Consider the following 20,326-nt stretch of genomic DNA (forward strand, 5'->3'; position numbering starts at 1 on the left):
CCATAATTTATTATAGTTCTTCACGAACTATCATAAATTAGTCATACTTCATTAGATGCTGCTTACTCCTGTCTATTTATTCTACTTGAGAGAAGCTCACAGACTAGAAATCTATTTAGCCTAGAAGAAAAGAAAAAAATATATTATAAACCTGAGGCTGGACTCTCCAGTCCACATGGGCTTTACCTGGTTGAGTTTGGGGTGAATTCCTGAAAAGGCTCTCAGGCGCTACTGCACTGAAAGCTTTTTTTTTTTTTTGGTCGGTTGTGGGGCTTGAACTCTGGGCCTGGGCGCTGTCCCTCAGATCTTCAGCTCAAGGCTAATGCTCAAGCACTTGAACTACAGTGCCACTTCTGGCTTTTTCTGCTTATGTGGTACTGAGGAATTGAACTCAGGGCCTCATTCATATGATGTAAGCAATCTACCACTTAGCCACCTTCCCAGCTCTGAAAGCTTTCTTATATTTAAGAATGTGCACATTAGCTGGGCGTCGGTGGCTCACGCCTGTAATCTTAGCTACTCAGGAAGCTGAGATCTTAGGATGGTGGTTCAAAGCCAGTCCAGGCAGTAAAGTCCGTGTGACTCTTACCTCCAATAAACCACTCAGAAAACTGGAAGTGGCACTGTGGCTCAAGTGGTAGAGTGCTCACCTTGAGCTGAAGAGCTGAAGGACAGCACCCAGGCCCAGAGTTCAAGCCCCATGATCGACCAAAAAAAAAAAAAAGAATGTACACAACTCATCTCATTCAGGACTAGTTCTCAGTGTTTCAGTGACACCAGGACCTTCTCCTGGGACATGGGTAGCTGGCTTTAGCATTCAGAAACTATAATGTAGCAAAGTCTTATAGACCAGCTTCAACTTTAATTAATTTTGTAAGCCCATGTTGAGTCTGTGCAGTTATTTGATCATCCAATTTAACTATAGCCATACATATTTACATTGGATTTTTCTTACTTCATCCATTATGTTTAGCTACAATGTAAGCCATTATTTCAACAGATCATATGTTTGATATGCTAAACCTAAGCAGCTGGGAAACAGATGAAACATTTTTAAAATAAGTTTTGCTTTCTTCTTCTGGGTTTTCTGGACTCCATCATTGAAAATAAAATCATTGAAAGTAAGTTCACATCTGCTGTAAATTTCTGCTATATATTTACAGTATATAAAACTCTATGCCATCATATATAATAAGTGTATATGATGAAAATATACATGCATATGCCATATATGGATGCAAAATATATTTAAAACAAATTTTATTTTTTAAAGAGAAAGTTCAAATACTTTTGTGCAATATGTTGAATGTACATGAAAAATTACATGCTACATTGTTGAGAAAATATATTATTTGAAGATTTCTTTTCCATAACTAGAGAGGAATATTTGTATAATTCTCATCAGAGATCAATATTCCTGGTAAGGAAAGATTTGTTTGAGTCTTGTACCTTTACTGTATATGACCCAGAATATGATTCAGACACATTTTAGAGATGTGAAAATTGAGAACTGGAATATTTTAATATGACTTTGTTTTACAAAGTAAGGTAGTGCCCAAACTAGAATTTAAATCTAGCTTCTATTACACACTATTAATGGATCATGTATGTTTATGAACATATAACCAAATCTATACATATGTGCTGTCAATGATATACATCAATTTTATATCATTTATAATCATATATATAGTATATGTCTATAGAAATGACTAGGCTAGTATATCACCTTCACAATAAAAAAGAAATGACTATGTTAGTAATTACTTAGCTTTCAAACAAATGTCCTCAGATATTTATGTATGGTTACATTTTTCAAGGTGGATTTTCTGTCTACCTATCAAACTTTCATTTGATATGTTAATACATCTAATACACATATTGATGGTTTAAAATGTCATATTTGAGCTTACAAAGAAATTTTAGAGTTTTAAAAATTGAACAAATATAGAAACTTAATGTTCAAAGTTGGCATTTTATCCTCTCTCTCGGAGGGTAAAATTCTATAGCAATTCATAGGCAAAAGCCAAGAGAGAAAATAGTCTCAGCCACTTTTGCCATTAACAAAACTTGTTATATAGCACAATAAAATAAAGCTGGCTTAGATCACATGATTCCCATAGAGATGAAGAAAAAGAAAGAAATGGGAGGGGGGGGGAGAAGAGTACAGGGTTCTAACCTCCCCTCTAGAGTTCATTCCCATGACTTGACTTCCTTTCACTAGACCCACCTCCTTTGGGGGAGATTTAAAACCCAAACCATAAGAGATTATAAGAGGAAAGATGATAGATATATACAAAAGAAGAGGGGACCTCTAAGGTTAATTTTTAGTAACATAAGAATAAGAATTTAAGGCTGGGTACCAGCTCACGCCTGTAATCCTAGCTACTCAGGAGGCTGAGATCTGAGGATCGTGGTTCAAAGCCAGCCCTGGCAGGAAAGTCCATGAAACTCTTATCTCCAATAAACCACCAGAAAACCGGAAGTAGCTCAAGTAGTAGAGTGCTAACCTTGAGCTGAAGAGCTGAAGGACAGCGCTCAGGCCCAGAGTTCAAGCCCCATGACTGACAAAAAAAAAAAAAAAGAATTTAATAATGATCCAGTGGGAAGAAATAGAAAAGAGAATTAACAACACTAAAACTAAAAAAGTTAAGACCTGAACCCCATAAAAGTCAAAAATAATTTTTCTTCAAAATAACCTTAATACCAAATGGTTATCAAATAAGGAGGTTTAGTAATTCATTAGTGTCTCAAGTATATAACTAAATGCAATATAGCTTTGATTCATTGTATAAGATCTAGAATTCTAGCAAGTCATTGGATGTAAGACAAAGAATCAGTGTAGTAACAGTGTTTTGTTGAGGAAAACACTACGTGAAATGTGTAAAATGGAAGGGAGAACTTGACAGTTTCCTAATATAAGGACTATGGTGATGTATACTGGAGAGGTAACATATGAACAGGATCAGGACAAAAGGATCAGTGAACAAGACACGAAAGGGTTATCCTAGTTCATGGAGAAATTAACACTTAAGATATTAAAAGAATGATCCATATTAAAAAATTTTTTCCTAAAAATGGGATTATGTTCTAATTGCAGAAATATAAAGAAAAAATGTACTGTGGGCTAGTGTATAGTAAAATCAAGGAAATAAGGTAAGTATTAGACTTATATCACTTAGATGAAGAGAAAGATGTATTTGGTGAACAGCACTCCAAAGATAAAAATGCTTAACAGGCAGTCAGACTCTCAGTGGGATACAGTTAAACAAGCAGTGAAATAATCTAGCCGATGAGGATTTAAGCAAGCAAACAAGTGCAGACTGCTTCCACCAATGCTCCCTCAGAGTCAGGAAACTGTCAGTAACACCGAGGGCCAAAGCCATACTGTGCTTTAACTTGGCCAACTTATTAAAAATAAGGATGTTAGAGAAAAATTAGAACATTAAGGCAGAAGACAGGAAAAATTATTCAGTGATTCCAAAAAGATTAATTGTAGAAGGAAAGCTCGATAAAAGAGGTATGCCTAAGATAACTGCATTGGGAGGAGTGAGACTGACAGCTGCTTTGAGAATGGGTGGAGACCCTGAAGGGATCTGCATTTCTAACCACTAAAAATGGAAGTGTAAAAGTCCCCAAGGGAGCTGAGCATGAGTGGAATGTAATTGAGATTTCTCATTCATCCTGATATTAATTAATATTGGAAAGAAACAGTGCTGAGAAGTGATTAAAATGAATGTCAACGGTCCAAACAGGGACTGGGTAAGAAGAAATCCAGAGAAAAATAAAAACATGAAAGTAAACATCAAGCCATGTCTCTGTACATTGTACTTGATAGGGACTTCTGCCCTGGAATGAATTCTTTAGCTGAGGAGGGAATTATATATATATATATATATACCTCCACAGTGATACTAATGTGTGAATTCTGGCTCTACACTGACTTTGTCCCCAATGGAGTTTTCATCTAAAGCAAGGGTTGTTTTTTTTCCCTTTGTTTATTCTTGAAATTAAAATGTTAAATGAAATGATAAAGCCAAGCAGCGTGTCTTAAGTGCTATTCAGACATTCCATCTGAGCAGTTAAACACACTTCATGAGGATCAGATTCATTTATCCCAAAACAACCTTTGAGATGCAACCCCTGTGAAGGATTCTGCTTACTGGTTCATCAAAGTCATTTGCATTTGGATCACAGTGAGTTCAGCATTTAGTGAGGGAGAAAAAAATTCTCAAGCTTTATAAACCCAGAACAAACATGAACAATAGCTAAAGTCAACACTCATGGGACCAATGGATTTAAGAGGTTACCAGAATAGCTCTTTGGGAAATTTCTATGCGGACCACATAAAATGCTTGGTTCTATTACTGGCATTTGAGAGGCAGATCTGGGTGGTATTTGAGAGAACCCTTGAGACAGCCCAGAATTTACCTAGGAAATAATGAAATGAAACTTGCACTCTCTTAAGCCTCACCATTCTGTGATTGTAAGTAAGGTCACATTGTACAGTAATGCCAATATTCTTGGAATTAGGAATGTTTTAATTTTATCAAGAGGCATTTTATTTTCTAAATACTTAAACTTCCATAAAATGCTTCCTTTCCCCATTCATAAAAGAGTTAAAGGGAAGCAAAAATGACCAAATGCTAAAATATGATTTAAACCTCTATAAAAAGTTTATTATCTTAATATAAAATATTACTGTTTAATATGGAGAAGTTATGGAAATCATAAAGAAAATATCAATAATTATAAGAGATGTAGTGATAAAAATAAAACAGCTAATAATAAAACTAATAATTAATAATTAAACTAATGCAACCAAAAATATCATCTGTTTCATGAGAAAAAAAATTGTTAGTACTCTGAATTGAGTAAGGTGTAAAGGGGGGGGGAATGGTAAAAGTCATAGATGATAGATATGATGTTAAATTAATGCAAAATTTCTAGCATGTATTTTGGCACATAAAAGTTTTTGAGTGTGTATATTTTGCCTCAGCATTTCTTCTCTTAGGAATACATTCAATGAAATAATTGAACAAGTACCTAAAGATTGTGTGCATATGTAAGGAAATGTTATGACAATAAAATATAAAGATCAGAAGTAATTTAAATTTTTACTACTAAACTTTGGTTAAATAGAGTAGTGCAAAGAAATGGAGTACTGTAAAGACATAGAAAGGACAAAGTGGTCACTGTATTTTTTTTTGCTGAATGTAAAAATGGCTCAACACTAGGAAATTAAATAATCTAATTTTCCATATTAACATGTGATAGATTGTGTGAAGATACGTGTGGTAGACTGAATAATGTCTTCCCAAAAGCAAATTCAGGCAGTCACTTGGAAGACAGAAGAGAATGTTGTGGCCCCAAAGGAACAAATACCAGCAGACACCAAAAGCCTGTGAAGTAAAGAATGCTTTCTCTCTATACACTCCAGAGGAATGCAGTCCTGTGATTTCTACCCAGGGAAACTGCTTTTGGACCTCTGGCCCTCAGAACTGGAGAAAATGCATTTTTATTGTTTTAAGCCAGCAAATTGCTGATTGTTACAACAAGCACAAGATACTAATGCAGATTCTGGCAATGAAAATGGGCTATTGTAACAAACACATAAACATGTGGATATGACTATAGAATGGATAAAGAGGAGCAGCTAGAACAAGTTTCTGAGGTGTGTGACAGGAAAAACTTGAGTTTCCTTTAATAGATTGCTGCCAGAAAAACTGATGCTTACAATGTCCTATGAGGGCTAAATAAGAAGGAAGGAGCATGAAAGATAAGGCTTATGTAATAATCTTAATTTGAAGAATATTTATTATCATAAACAGGTAAAATATAAAAGCTAAAAGTACTTTGGGCTCAGAAAAAGAAATATGATTTTGAAAACTTGGAGAAAGGAGATCATTGTTACACAGTGGAAGAAAATCTATCTGAATTGTGCTTTACATGAAACAATGACCTTAGATACTTAGCTGAGTATATTTCCATACAGAATATACATTTTTTTCTTAGTGCTTGTAGTACTGCATATACATTTGTGTGTGTATGTATGTAGTAAAAATATGTATATAGTAAGACATAATCACATATATGCTATATCATAGATATATCTATGATATATAATCAGTAATATATCTATGATATATCCATGATATATAGATATGACAGATAATACAGATAGATATGATATATCAAGGGACAGATATCATAGATCTATTATATATATATATATATATATTGTGTGTGTGTGTGTGTGTGTGTGTGTGTGTGTGTGTGTGTGTGTGTGTATCGGGAGACCCACAAGGTTTTTGAGAATGTTGTAACAACACTACAATCATTAGTTAAACACTGCAGCTTAGATCAACAGAAACAGAGAAAGGATAAGTGAAGGAAGACTGCAGAACTTTCTAGAAAGTGGCTGATACTCAGCTGCAAACAGAGGCTACCCTTCAAGACATGTAAGGACAGAACACTGGGTTCAGAAGGCAGAGGACTGGGAATCTGTATGGTATAAAATAGGTATTTTAGAGAAATAGCTTTTTTAAACATTATCTTTAAATAGTTATATGTAAATCACATTGTGTTTCTTTTTTAAAATTTACTTTATTGTAAAGATGCTGTACAGAGGAGGTTACAGTTACATAAGTAAAGCAAGTTTGAACACTATGCCTTTAAAATTCAATCACATTATCATACAAACATCTCATTTGTTCTTCGTCTCCTAATACTTGCAGTAGATATTCTTGTGTATGTCCATTGTGGGGGTAAAATTCATTCTCTATGGTAGCACATTGAAGGACTATAATTTCTGACCTTCTAATGGTCACATTTGGACAATGTACTGTATAAATAATAATATAAATATATAAATAATAATAATATAATAATATAATAATAAAAATAATAAATAATAATATAAATATATAATGTACATCACTTCTGAGCTAGAGCATTTAATTGCCCATTCATGACTTCCAACAACCCTATCCATCTTACTTTTTGCACTTCTGAAATTTTGTTCAAGAAATTCATTACACTATTAAGTCACAAAATTGGGAGGGAGGGATTGGTCTTTTGATTTTTTTTTGAGGTACAAGAGATTAAACCCAGAGGCTTAGTGTGTATTAGACAAGTACTATACCATTAAGCTATACTATCATTTCTTCCATGACATTTATATACCATCTTCTAAAGCCAGGATGCTAAAGTACTGACATATTAAATGTTTGAATGACAGCAGGGTGCAGTGGCTTGTGCCTGTAATATCAGATATTGTGGAGACAGAAATCAGGAGGATCAAGGTTTGAGGCCAACTCAGACAAAAAGTTCGTGAGACCTAAGTCAACAATAGTTCAGTCTGTAACTTCAGCTATGAAGAAGGTGCCTTGAGCAAAAAAGAGCTCAGCACAGCACTAAGGCCCTGAGTGCAAGCCCCACAACTGAATAAATAAATAAATAAATAAATAAATAAATAAATAAATAAATAAATAAATAAATAAATAAATAAATAATGTGATTGTGGTATGTTCTGCAAGGTGGTATTACAGTGAACTTTTTTAAAAGAATAAATTTAAAAATTTTAATTTTCTAAAATTTCTCTAGAAAATGGTCACTTTGTTAGCTGAAAACAATTTCTTTAACAAGGAAAAAAACACTTTATCTTCTTTTCAGAAGAATTGTGGAAAATAGCAAATTAATGATTTCCCCCAGGCAATTCATGCAGACTCTGAAGTGTATGCACAATTTTCTTAGAGTTCACCCAACACCCAACTGTTGATTTTGAGTGTTACTTGCAAAATAAGCAGTGAATCAAAAGCAAAACAAAGATAGACCTGAGCTTGATCTGATTTATTCTAAAAGCAGAGCCCTGCCTAAGGCAAAATTCCTTAGGAAAACATTCCAACACTTTAAAGAAGGCTATAGCCTGGACTTAAACCCAGGTGAATTTTCATTCATAAAATTCTTTCTTGCTCTTATTTACAACATCATGAAAAAAAAATTAAAAACTGTACTAAGTCCTTGGGCTTTCAAGTTAGTATTTATATGCTTTGTAGGAAATAAATGGGGCTGTGTAAAAAGATGTTTAAGTCACCCAATTAATGTTCATTTATGTAATTTTTGTAAATGTATTTAAAACCAAAATGAACTAGTATTAGGAATTGAGCCTTAGTAAAGAGATAAATTTTTCTGACTCTCGAATATTTATGCAGATGGTTCTAAAAAACAAGGTATTAGTGGTATGTGATATATAAATTTGCTATTGATTTCAGTGTCACTAGTGATTGATACAACTTACCTCATAAACCCTTTACTCCAAGGTGGTCAGCCCACTTAAACATTTTTCACAAAAATATTTCCCCACTTTCATCTGAATTAGGTTGTTTTGGAAAAATTAGTCTCTAAACTTTTCAGAAATAAAATAAATGCCCAGTAGCTTCTTAGACCTTTTTACCTCATGGTACCTTTTTCAAAATCTTCAGTAATTGGTATCCCTCCCCAACATCACACATGCACTATGATGGATGCTTCTTGAACAACATACCTGTATTTCCAACCAGAATATCCTCACACAACATTTCAGCCTCCTCTTCATTCTTTTATTCACTATTTTCTTCTCAATGCTTTATCTTCCAGTCTTGGTTTGAATTGTTCTGGCCCAAGATCTCTGATGGAGTGGAAGTTCAAGCATCAGCTAATACCAACATCTCAAGAGATGACTGATGTTGAAGAATTGGTTTTCTAGCTTATTAACAATGCTATTGGCTGTTGGCCAAGGTTTCTATTCCTCATCCCAGTTTATCCTCTAGATAAACTGCCTGAGTAATCTCACAACTGGTCCTCTCCAGAGTTCTTAATGAGGGCTGGAGATCGTAAGGGAACAAGATGCCAACCACAGCAATATGAATACGAGGAGCAGAACTTATTGGTTGTGGGCTTGGAGGTTGACTGTCATAGCTACCACAATTAAAAGCTCAGTCCAAATCCTGGGTCCTCCCCTGTCACTTTAACCATTACTGCTATGAAATTTCCTTCTCAGTCATTTTTAGAACAAATGCTTTAGCATGGGTAGCTCTTAATGATGCCACTTTTGAAATACTCCATTTCACTATAAATAATCATTCAAAGTGCAATGAAAACACAGTAGCTAGGACTCATTTCAATTAGGAAATAAAATTATTTTATAATACTTACCTCATTTTTAAAAATATTAAGCTTATTTCAGTAAGAGTTCAGATAAATTTACTTAAGAATTGCCTTATTCAGTGGCTCAGAAGAGTAGATGCACATTTAAATTACTTGTGAAGCTGTTAGAAAATATAGATGTCCAGGTGAGACCCCTGATAGCTATTTGTATTCATTTAAATGCTGCCTAAGTGATTCAAATAGGTGGCCAATGGCTTAGAATACTTCTTATCTTCATTATAGGATTAAAAGGAACCTATTTTGAATCAAAAGTTTTTTTCTTGCTATTGTTCATTATCCTCAAATTTTATTAAATAAAACATTTGCTTTTTTAGTTAAAAATAAACTTTTAATATATGTGTATATACAAAACTGAATTGATAATTCTTAGAGCCAGTAGATCTTAAAACTGAGAGGTAACAAGAATCTAAAGGGAATGTTAGGGCTGACATAAATGTGTGTGTGTGTGTGTGTGTGTGTGTGTGTGTGTGTGTGTGTGTGTGTGTGTGTGTGTGAGTGTGTGTGTGTGTTTTCCCAACAGTTTTATAAAATAATGAGCTTAATATCTAGGTACCTGCTCTTCCCATATTAGCAATAAGCTACTTACTGAATCGTCTATCTAAATGTTTCTGGGTTTGGTTTTTTTACTTTACATATTTAGAAAAATCTTTAAGCAGTTTACAAAGAGGTGTCATATAACAAAGCAGTTTATGAATAGAATGAATCTTGATCAGTGTCAACCCCTTCAACATTCTCACTCCTCTTTGAACCACCTCTTCCCCTACTTTTCTTAATTTTGTAGTATCTACAATGAATTCATGACTATATTCTCCCCCTTCAACCCTTCATTCATCTACCCTTTGGACGTATCTATTTCCTGGTGTTGATTTTGTTGAGCTTTAACCTAGTCTTTCTAAAAGATTATATTCTTTGAGCTCTCTATAAAGTCTATTATACTTTTTCATATTTTTATATTTTATATATTTTTATACTTTTATATTCATTTTCAACCAATGTGTTTACTTCTAGATTTCTAGGTACATTCTATCTACTGCAAATGAGGAAAAACATGCAACCTTTGTTTCTTTGAGTCTGGCTTACTTCACTAAATGTAAAAGTTCAAGGCCTGAGTGTTGGTGGTGTCCCTGGGTTTTTTTTGGGGGGGGTCCAGTCATGGGGCCTGAACTCTGGGCCTGGGTACTGTCCCTCAGCTCTTCAGCTCAAGGCTAGAGCTGGACCACTTGAGCCACAGCGCCACTTCTGGCTTTTTTCTTTTTGCTTATTTGGTGCTGAGGAATTGAATCCAGGGCCTCATGCATGCAAGGCAAGCGCTCTACCACTGAGCCACCTTCCCAGCCCTGGGTTTTTTCACTCAAAGCTAGCACTTTCTACCAGTTGAGCCATAGGTCTACTTCTGGCTTGTTGCTGGCTATTTGGAGATAAGAGTCCCATGAACTTTCCTGTCCAGGCTTTGAACCCTGATCATCAGCTCTCAGCCTCCTCAATAGCTAGGATTATAGGCATGAACAGAAACTTTACTATTTACAAGCAAGGATTTCATATACTTTTTCTGAAACCACCAATTTAAATCAATTCTTCTATTTACAACTGAATTTTATAAATAGGAGAAAAGGCATTTGCTTATACAGTATTCAAACATCTCAGCTAGCTGAGCACTGGTAACTTGTGCTTGTAATCCTAGCTACTCAGGAGGCTGAGATCTGAGGATCGCAGTTCAAAGCCAGCCCGGGCGGGAAAGTCCATGAGACTCTTATCTCCAATAAACCACTAGAAAACCAGAAGTGGTGTTGTGGCTCAAGTGGTAGAGCACTCACCTTGAGCTGAAGAGCTGAGGGATAGTGCTCAAGCCCAGAGGTCAAGCCCCATGACCGACAAAACAAAACAAAACAAAACAAAACAAAAATCTCAGCTTAAGGTGCCATTGTAGTCAAAAGAAAAATCTTGCCAGGCACTGGTGGATCAAACCTGTGATCCTAGCTACTCAGGAAGCTGAAATCTGAGGATCATAGTTCAAAGTCAGCTGAGGCAGGAAAGTCCATGAGACTCTTATCTCCAATAAAATACTCATAAAAAGCCAGAAGTGACATGGTAGCTCAAGTGGTGGAATGCTAGCCTGAGCAAAGAGGGCTTAGGGACAGTGACCAGGCCCTGAGTTCATGCTCCAGGACCTGAAAAAAACAAAACAAAACAAAAACCCAACCTTTCAAGCAGGGTCAGAAAGCAAGAAATGTAAAATCGATCATTTTCTGATGAACAGGCAATGATTAGAGTCAGGCAGTGGAGAGCTAGGAGTATTTTTGAAAAAATACATGAAAATTAACAATACCTTACAGGCAGACTTTTCCTCTAAATGTTGACATATCATTTTTTCCAATTAAGCCCAGCTACCTTATTTCCTAAGCTCACTTATTTCATTATTTTAGATATAAACCATATTGGAAACTAAACTAAAAACTAAAGAGGAATAATTATGTCTTCAATTGTGAGAAAATATTATTTACATAGGACCTTCTTGAGTAATCTACTTGGATAAAAAATTTAAGATGAGATCAATGACAACTAACATTAAAAAATTAAAAATAAATCTATAGGATTAGAATTATAGAAAAGTATAAATGTTATATGCTTTTCAGAATATAAATAATGCAACAAAAATGGAAAGGATAGAGCAATAAAAGATGAAAAGCTTATAAGTGAAGTGTAAGTGAAGATCAAAGAATATTACTCAAAGCTAACAAATCATTAGTAGAGATATAATTACACGGAGAAGTTAACACAATGAGAGATAATATAATCAACTCTAATGAAATTATAGAGAAGAGAAAATGCATAGGTAAAAAAGAAATACAGTATCATTGCTTATAACAAGTTGTATGTGTTTGAAGTAATTCAGGCATAGAAGATTAGGAAACTATACAATGTTCTCTTTAGTCATTAGTATCTTGATAATCATTAGATTCAAACTTCCTAACAGAAAAATTAACAATCTCATTGAAGAAGACACCATGAAAATCTTTTGCCAAGCATAAAACTATAAAAATTAGTATATGTATTATATTTAATATATTTATACTATTACTTATTATATTATTATATATTTATAACATATGATAAGTATATTTATGATAAAGCTAAAAGACAAAAGTGTAACTAAGTTAGTTTTACACAACTCAACTGGAATGTTTTGAAAGTGTAAAACTGACACACACCAAAAATAGTTCAGAATGATCTGTTCACCAAGTAAGTAATGATGTTATTTATAACCAGAGAGAAGGAAATGACATCAGCAAATGAAAGAGGTTCAGAAACCATTAGATTGATTAGAACTTTAGTTGTCTTTGAACAAAGCTTGATTAGTTGGCCACTTGTGGTTGGTTCAGTCAGTCAAGTTAGGTTATAGCTCATTAGGTATGAAGGAACTTTTGAACTAAACGTAAAATATGTATGCTAGCAACTTTAGAACAAATCTAACAATAATCACAAAACATCCTCCGTTAAGAAAAAGTGAAATCTGAGTCTCTACTTTCTTAAAAAGATGCACCTGAAAAGTTGGCCTAAGTTTGCAGGACAAAAACAAGTTCACAATTTTAATATCCAGCAAGAATGAATTCAGGCTTCAAATCACTACATGAGACAAAGATGTTTTCTTTATGAAAACCAGATGGTAAATTCAAAATGAAAATATGGTAACTTTGATACAATATCTTTACACCAAATAACATAGGTACCATATTTGAAAAGGAGCTCCACTTCTCTAGGATATATGAAGTGATAAGAGGAAATTTCTGCTGTCTTTACAATGACATAGAGCTGGATAATCTAGAAATAAATGTTTCTTAAACCTATCAGAGCTGATGTCACATAACAATGAGTGGAACTGAATTTTGTTAAATGACAGAAAGGAACATAACTACATCAATGCTGGCCATGCCAGGAACCTCCAGCAAAGCAGGTAGGATGTACCTTGCTAACTGTATGCCATTTCTGTCATCTAATTTTGTTTTCATTACCTGCTATTTTTTCCCAGATTAACTGATTACAGTTTGTTAAAGTTCAGTTTATTACCATGTCTATTACTGACTTTTTAGTTTTAGCTTTTATATTTTAGATTGTCCTATGGCCATTTTTAAGAAATGTATTCTTTCATATCTATTTTCCCTATGTGAGCGTGATAGAGCAATGCACGAGCCTGATGAGGCTAACCAAAGATTAATAGAGGAATTCATGGAGTCCACAAGCAGAAAGCTGAATGAATTCCAACAGAAGGAAAAGGAGTCCAATGAAACTAGCCACTTGCCAGGCTCCCGTGGCTCATGCCTGTAATCCCAGCTACTCAGGAGGCTGAAATCTGAGGATCACGGTTCAAAGCCAGCCCAGGCAGGAAAGTCTGTGAGACTCTTATCTCCAGTTAACCACTAGAAAACTGGAAGTGGCATTGTGGCTCAAGTGGTAGAATGCTAGCCTTGAGCTGAAGAGCTGAGGGACAGTGCCTAGGCATAGAGTTCAAGCCCCATGACCAAAATTAAAAAAAAAAAAAAAAAAAAAAGAAAGAAACTATAGGCACTCAACTAAGGGGTTTGAGTGTGAACACTGAAAACTAAATCAAGGAGGTAAAGAAGTCCATACAAGATGTAAAACAAAGCTTCAACAAAGAAATTAAAGCTATCAAATCTGACCAATTAGAAGGAAAGGAAATAAAAAACAAAGTAGAAAGTCTTGACAGTAGGCTAGACCATGCAGAAAATTGAATTTCTGGGACTGAAGATAGCCTAGAAATTATAGAGAAAGAATATACAAGTATTCAAAACAAATTCAAGAAATATGATAGATCCATTCAACAGATAGAAGACACTATCAGAAGGTCTAATATAAGGCCTAGAGACAGAAGCTAAAGAACTAGGCAATTTAGCTGAATAATAGCAGAGAAATTCCCAAATATCCAAAAAGATAGGCCCATTCAGATACAAGAAGCCTTTAGAATCCCATTCAGATCCAAGAAGTCTTTAGAACCCCAAATAGACCAGACCAGAACAGGACATCCCACCATCACATTGTAGTCACATTGTAATCTGCACAGGATCAATAGAGACTAAGGAAAAGATCCTTAAAGCTGTCAGGGAGAAAAGAACAATCACCTATAAAGGAAAAGAAATCCACATCACTATAGATTACTCAGCAGAGACCATGAAAGCAAGAAGAGCCCAGAATGATTTATGCCACTCCCTAAAGACAAATATCAACCAAGAATAGTGTACACAGCCAAACTCTCCTTCATAATGGAGGACAAATAAAAACCTTCCACAGCAAAGAAAAATTGAAACTGTATATCTCCACCAAACCAGCAATACAAAAGATACTTAAAGATGTCCTACACATAGAAAAACCAACAAGAGCACAATAAAGGCCAAGAAACGGCCCCGAAACTGAGAATCAGATAATCATAGGAAGAATCCAGTAGGCACAGCACTTAAGAAGGTGGATAACATGGCAGGAACTACTAAACACCTCTCAGTCCTAACCCTCAATATTAATGGACTTACCTCTCCAATTAAACAATATATATTGTCTAGTTAGATCAAAAAGCAAGATCTATCAGCTGGCTTCAAGAGACACACCTTGCTCTCTAGCTGTTTTTAAGAAATATATTCTTTATTATCTACTTTCCCTAGAAAAATGTGTATCATTTATGCATATTAAGAAATTTATAATTATGGGGGGTAGGGGGAGTGTAGTTGTGGAGGTGGGAGGGAAGGGATGGTAGGGGAAAAACAAAGGAGGAGGCAACAATGCTTGAAAAGAAATGTACTCATTACCTTGCTCATATAACTGTAACCCCTCTGAACAGTATTTTCACAATAAAAAACTTAATAAAAGAAACATAATTATGTATTTTCATTTCCTTATTTTATAATTTATAATTTTAATTATATTTAAATTTTATTTTATATTACCCTATGTGGCTAATAGTTTGCTTAGGATAATTTTTTTTATGAATTTGTCTAAAATGACCCAAGAAGAAATTGAAAATCTGGACAGATCAATTACTATAAGAAAAAAACAAAATTATTAAATATTACCTCAAAAGCATCATTATGAGTTTTAAAAATGAATTTTATAAGGAACAATCTCACAATATTTAAATTATTCAAAAGTACAGTAAAAGGAGAAAGTCTTTTATAAAGTGGCAAAATCACCAATAAAATAAATTTTAGCCATGAAAAAAAGCAAGCAGGGAGTCCATGCTTGTAATCCTAGCTATTAGGGATAATCATAGTTCAAGGCCAGCTCAAGTAGAAAACTTTGTGAGACACTTTATCAACCAATAAGTAGGCACAGTGGCATACACATATCATCCTAGCTAAGCAAGAGTCTGATATTGAGAGGATCAAAGTTGTAAGCCAGACTGGGGGAAAAAGTCTGTGATACTTCACTAGAAGTTGGGTATGGTGAATTGTACCTATCATTCCCTGCTATGTCAGAAACCTAAAGCATGATGCTTTGAGGTATCACAAATTACATTATATTGAGATATATTATTGACTACATAACATGAGGGCTGGGTGTAATCAGTGTTAGAGAGCATGCTTAATATAAATTGCTTCTCAAGGTCACATAATTGGTGAAATACAATAAAGATTAAAAGAAACACATAAAGACATTTTAGAAAATATTTTCTTATGGTAGTTGTTGTTGATATTAAGGATGTATGTACTGTGTATTTAAATACTGCTCCTGGATAAGAGAGTTTTTGAGCTCAGGGCTTTGCACTTGCTGCTCTACTGTAACTTGAGGACCCACAAACCCTTTTGCTATAGGTTATTTTTCTGATTGGGTCTCATGTTTTTTGCCTAGGACCATGATCATATCTACACTTCCCACGTGCCTGCTGTAATGATACCTCATTGTAGTTTTAGTGAGTATTTCCCCAATAAGTAATACTAAACAATATTTGAAATACTTACTAGATATATTATGTATTCTTTGATGAAGTGTCTGTTAAAAATCTTTGTCCATTAAAAAAAATTGGACAGCTTTCTGTTTTATGGTTCAGTTCTGAAGGTATTATATCCATTCTGGATACAAGTTCTTAATTAGTATGAAACTTGAAAATATTTATTTCCCACTCTAAGGGTTGTTTGTTCACTTTTTGTATGGCATTTTTGAGGCATAAAGTTTTTGATTTTGATGAAATTCTTTTCTTTTGTCACTTGTACTTTTACTGTTATAGCTGAAGACAATTTTTTTCTAAGTAAAAATTATCAAGATTTACTCCAATGTTTTCTTCTGGTAGATTTATACCTTGTGAAGTTCTATGATCAAATTTAATTTATATGTATGAGTTTAACTTATTTTACACGTGACTATTTTGTCCCAGTACAATTGTTAAAAAATATTTTCCCTTCCATTGAAATATTTACCCTTGTTGAAAATCCCAGTGGTTTTTGTTAAAGAAGAGTCATCCTAATTTTTTTTTTCAGGGGGGGGAGGATCCGGTCATGGGGCCTTAACTCTGGGCCTGGGCCTGTCCCTCAGCTCTTCAGTTCAAGTCTAGCACTCTACCACTTGAGCCACAGCCCCACTTCCGGCTTTTTTCTTTTTGCTTATGTGGTGCTGAGGAATCAAACCCAGGGCCTCATGTGTGCAAGGCAAGCACTCTACCACTGAACTACCTTCCCAGCCTGAGTCATCCTAATTTTGACAAACCCTCACTTACCTCTTTTAAAGCACAGGCATCTCAATATTGATAAACTCTCACTCACCAATTAGTTCTTTCATTGAGAATGCTTTCAGGATCATAGCTTTAGGGGGGAAAAGTCTTTGGTGAACTCAAGGTCACAACAGTTTCTTGGTTTTGTATATATTTAGGCTTATGATACCTTTTACTCCCATATAAAGTGCAGAATCTCATTTCCTACATATACCTTATTGATCTATTGGTCTATTTTTATGACACTAGTCAATTTCTAATTACTGTGGTTTTACAATAAGTTTTGAAATCAGATGCTGTCTCTCTAGCTTTATTATTTCCAATGACATTTCTGACTTGAACTTGATCTTAAGTTATGTATCCTGTTTACCTGTACTTTGTTCTTAAGTTCCCTTTATCACTTTTAGAAGTTCCCTCCTATTTTATTAAGTAATCATAGTTTTGTTAATGTAGTGAAATTCATTGTTTCAAGTTAAACCTCTGCATTCTTGAGGTTAATCATATTTGACAATTGTATTGTTGTTTATTTCTGCTATTTGGTCATGATAATTACTCTTTAACATAATGTTGGGTATAATTTGCTAAAATTTTGGACTTTGTTAGCACATCTTGTAACTGAACTTATAAGGAATACTGATCTGCAGTTTTCCTTTTTTCTTTCTTTCCCTATACTAGGGATAGGTCCATTACTCTAGGGTTTTTGTTTTTTTTTTACTTCTTGACTCATGCCTCCAATTGCAACTTTTTGCTGGTTAATTAGGGATAAATGTGTCTTCTAAGGCTAGCTTTTCAGATCTGAGCTTCCTCAGTGAGCCACCAGCACATGACTAGTTTTATGTTTTAAAGATTTTGGTATCAGGCTAATGCTACCTGATAGGATGAGATGAAAAAGGTCAGTCTTTAACTCTCTTGAAGAGATTCTTTCTGCCCAAAATGTTTAGTAAAATACCTTCAGAGAAGTTAGAGGTTTTTTTTTGTTGTTGTTGTTTTGTGGGAAGGTGTTTAATTACATCAGTAATTTATATTGGGCAATTGGGATTTTTTTCTTCTTGGGAAGTTGGTAATTTGTGACTTTCAAGGAATTTTCCACTTCCATCTATTTTGCAGAATTAGCTGTATTGCTTGTAATTTTTCCTTGTCATTCTATATAATTTGTAGTAAAGAACATACTTTGAGAGTATATAACATACTTTGTGTGACTTGAGACTTAATTGAATTTGTTTCATGATCTAATATATGGCTTCTATTTTTGGAGTTTGAATTTACTGTTCCATACTTGCCTAGCAAAGGTCTCTACCATTTGAGGGGTACCCTGCCCTGAAAATATGGTCTATTTTGTATATGTTGCCTGTATGCATAAAAATGTGCTTTCTCTTGTTGGTGGTGTAGTTATTATCCACGTCAAATGAGGTAATAGTGATACTAAGGTCTATTTAACCCTTGTTGATCTTCTTTTTCCCCTTCACTACCAGGTAATAAGGAGGAATTCAAATATCAGATCATAATTGACATCATTTCTCTTTGCAGTATTTATGTTTTGAAGCTCTCATTAGGTATACAATCATTTAAGTCATGTATTTTTTTGTACTCAGAATTGAGCCCATAACCTTGCTGTTCATGCTAGGCAAGGGCTCTGCCACTTGTGAATGTCTCTAGCTCCTTTTAAAAAAAAATTCCTTTAGCTGCCATTTTGACTGGGATAGTCTCAAAATGCAATTCTGATCATGATGCCTGCCACCATGCCTTGCTTGTTATTTTATATTCTTTGTTGACTTCATCATTATGAATCTTATCTCTAAAATTAATCTTTGATAAAAAAAACTTATTGATATAGCCAGGCAATAGTTCTATCAGAATAAAATCGTATTATCTTTATGTCCTTCTTTTCTGCATTTCTTGTAGGTAGCACATAATCACTGATATGACCTTTTGGTAAGCAATACACTGAACATATGATGATAGTACCATAGATTATACTACCTACTGCCCTCATAACCATCTTCCTTTGTGTACAAGTAGTCTGTGACACTTGCCATGTTTGACTGAAGTTGAGTCTTTTGATTACAACCTAAATCATTTCTGAATTATAATGGGGATGTTTACACTTATGTCCTATGCTTGTATGGTAAAGTTTATTATATTGCTATTGGTTTTCTATATACATTAGTTGTCCTTTGTCTCCCTCAGTTCCTGCCTTTTCTAGAATTACTTTTTATTATCCTATCTTATTTTCTGGGTTATGAGGTAGTTGGTTTTAAGGCTCATAGGTCTTCAATTTATCAGTCTATTTGTCATACCTCTTTATGCACAGTGTAAGTTTACCACAGTATATATATAGGTAGTTGATTCCTTGAAAAGAAATGCAGAATCATAAAAATGGTGAAAGCAGAAGCCATATAAAGTATCCTTAGTATCTAGAGTAAAATTTATGCTTGTTCTATGACCTTTAAAAAACTAAAGCTCTCAGGGTCAGTGAGAATGTTTAAAAACTAGTAATTTAGTATAATAAAATATTAGGAGAAATGTTGACTATTATGTGAAAAAAAATTGTCGTTTGATACTTGCCTTTTTCTTCATGTAAATTACAATGTGGTAAGGATCTTTTCTATGTCATCATGAGCAAACCCTAGTTTGGATCTAGTTCAAACATTTAAGTTTTGATCTTCTCCCCCATTTTTGCAATAATAGGGATTAAACCCAGGGCCTCAGGCAAGTATTTTACCACTGAGCCTTATCCATAAGCCCTAAACTTTTATGCTTTTAATGTCATTAAATAGACAAGAAATCCTCTGATGTGAAGGTTTTGGTTCTCTTCAGCTAGTGTTACTTCATTCTCTTAATTCCCAACACTTTTCCCCCCTCAGGTTGATAAATTTTCCTTAATAAGACTTGACCGCTGAATTTCAAAAGGTGACAACATTCCCAACATTTTCTTCTAATCACTCCCATTTATATTGGCTTTGATTTTGTTTTCTAATGTTAGAAATTATGTTGGAATTTCATTGTACTTTTGTTTATTGTTTAATTTCATTTCAATTGCCCATATATATTATCTGCCATATAGATTTCTCACTAGGAGAAATGAAAGGTTTGCTTTCAGGGTATAAAATGAATTATAGGTAGACAGTAATCAATCACTGATGAATTTTCAAAGAAATGACACTATTTGTCATTCCTTGTGATTTGCATTAGTAGTTCACATGTTAACAGGTGGACTGCACAAGATATAAAATTTGTACTTCACACTGTAATTGTTATAAAATGCACATGCTGATCAATCTTGGTTGTCAACTGCACAGAAAAAAATATCTAGAAAATTGGTATTGGCAAAGCACACTTCTGGGTGTGTCTGAAGGTATTTTCACAGACTACTGTCATACGAGTCAGAATGAAAGACCTGCTTTGAAATAT

Source organism: Dipodomys merriami, unplaced genomic scaffold, assembly GCF_024711535.1.
Source record: "Dipodomys merriami isolate MVZ:Mamm:240054 unplaced genomic scaffold, mDipMer1.0.p SCAF_63, whole genome shotgun sequence".
Taxonomy (NCBI): Eukaryota; Metazoa; Chordata; class Mammalia; order Rodentia; family Heteromyidae; genus Dipodomys; species Dipodomys merriami.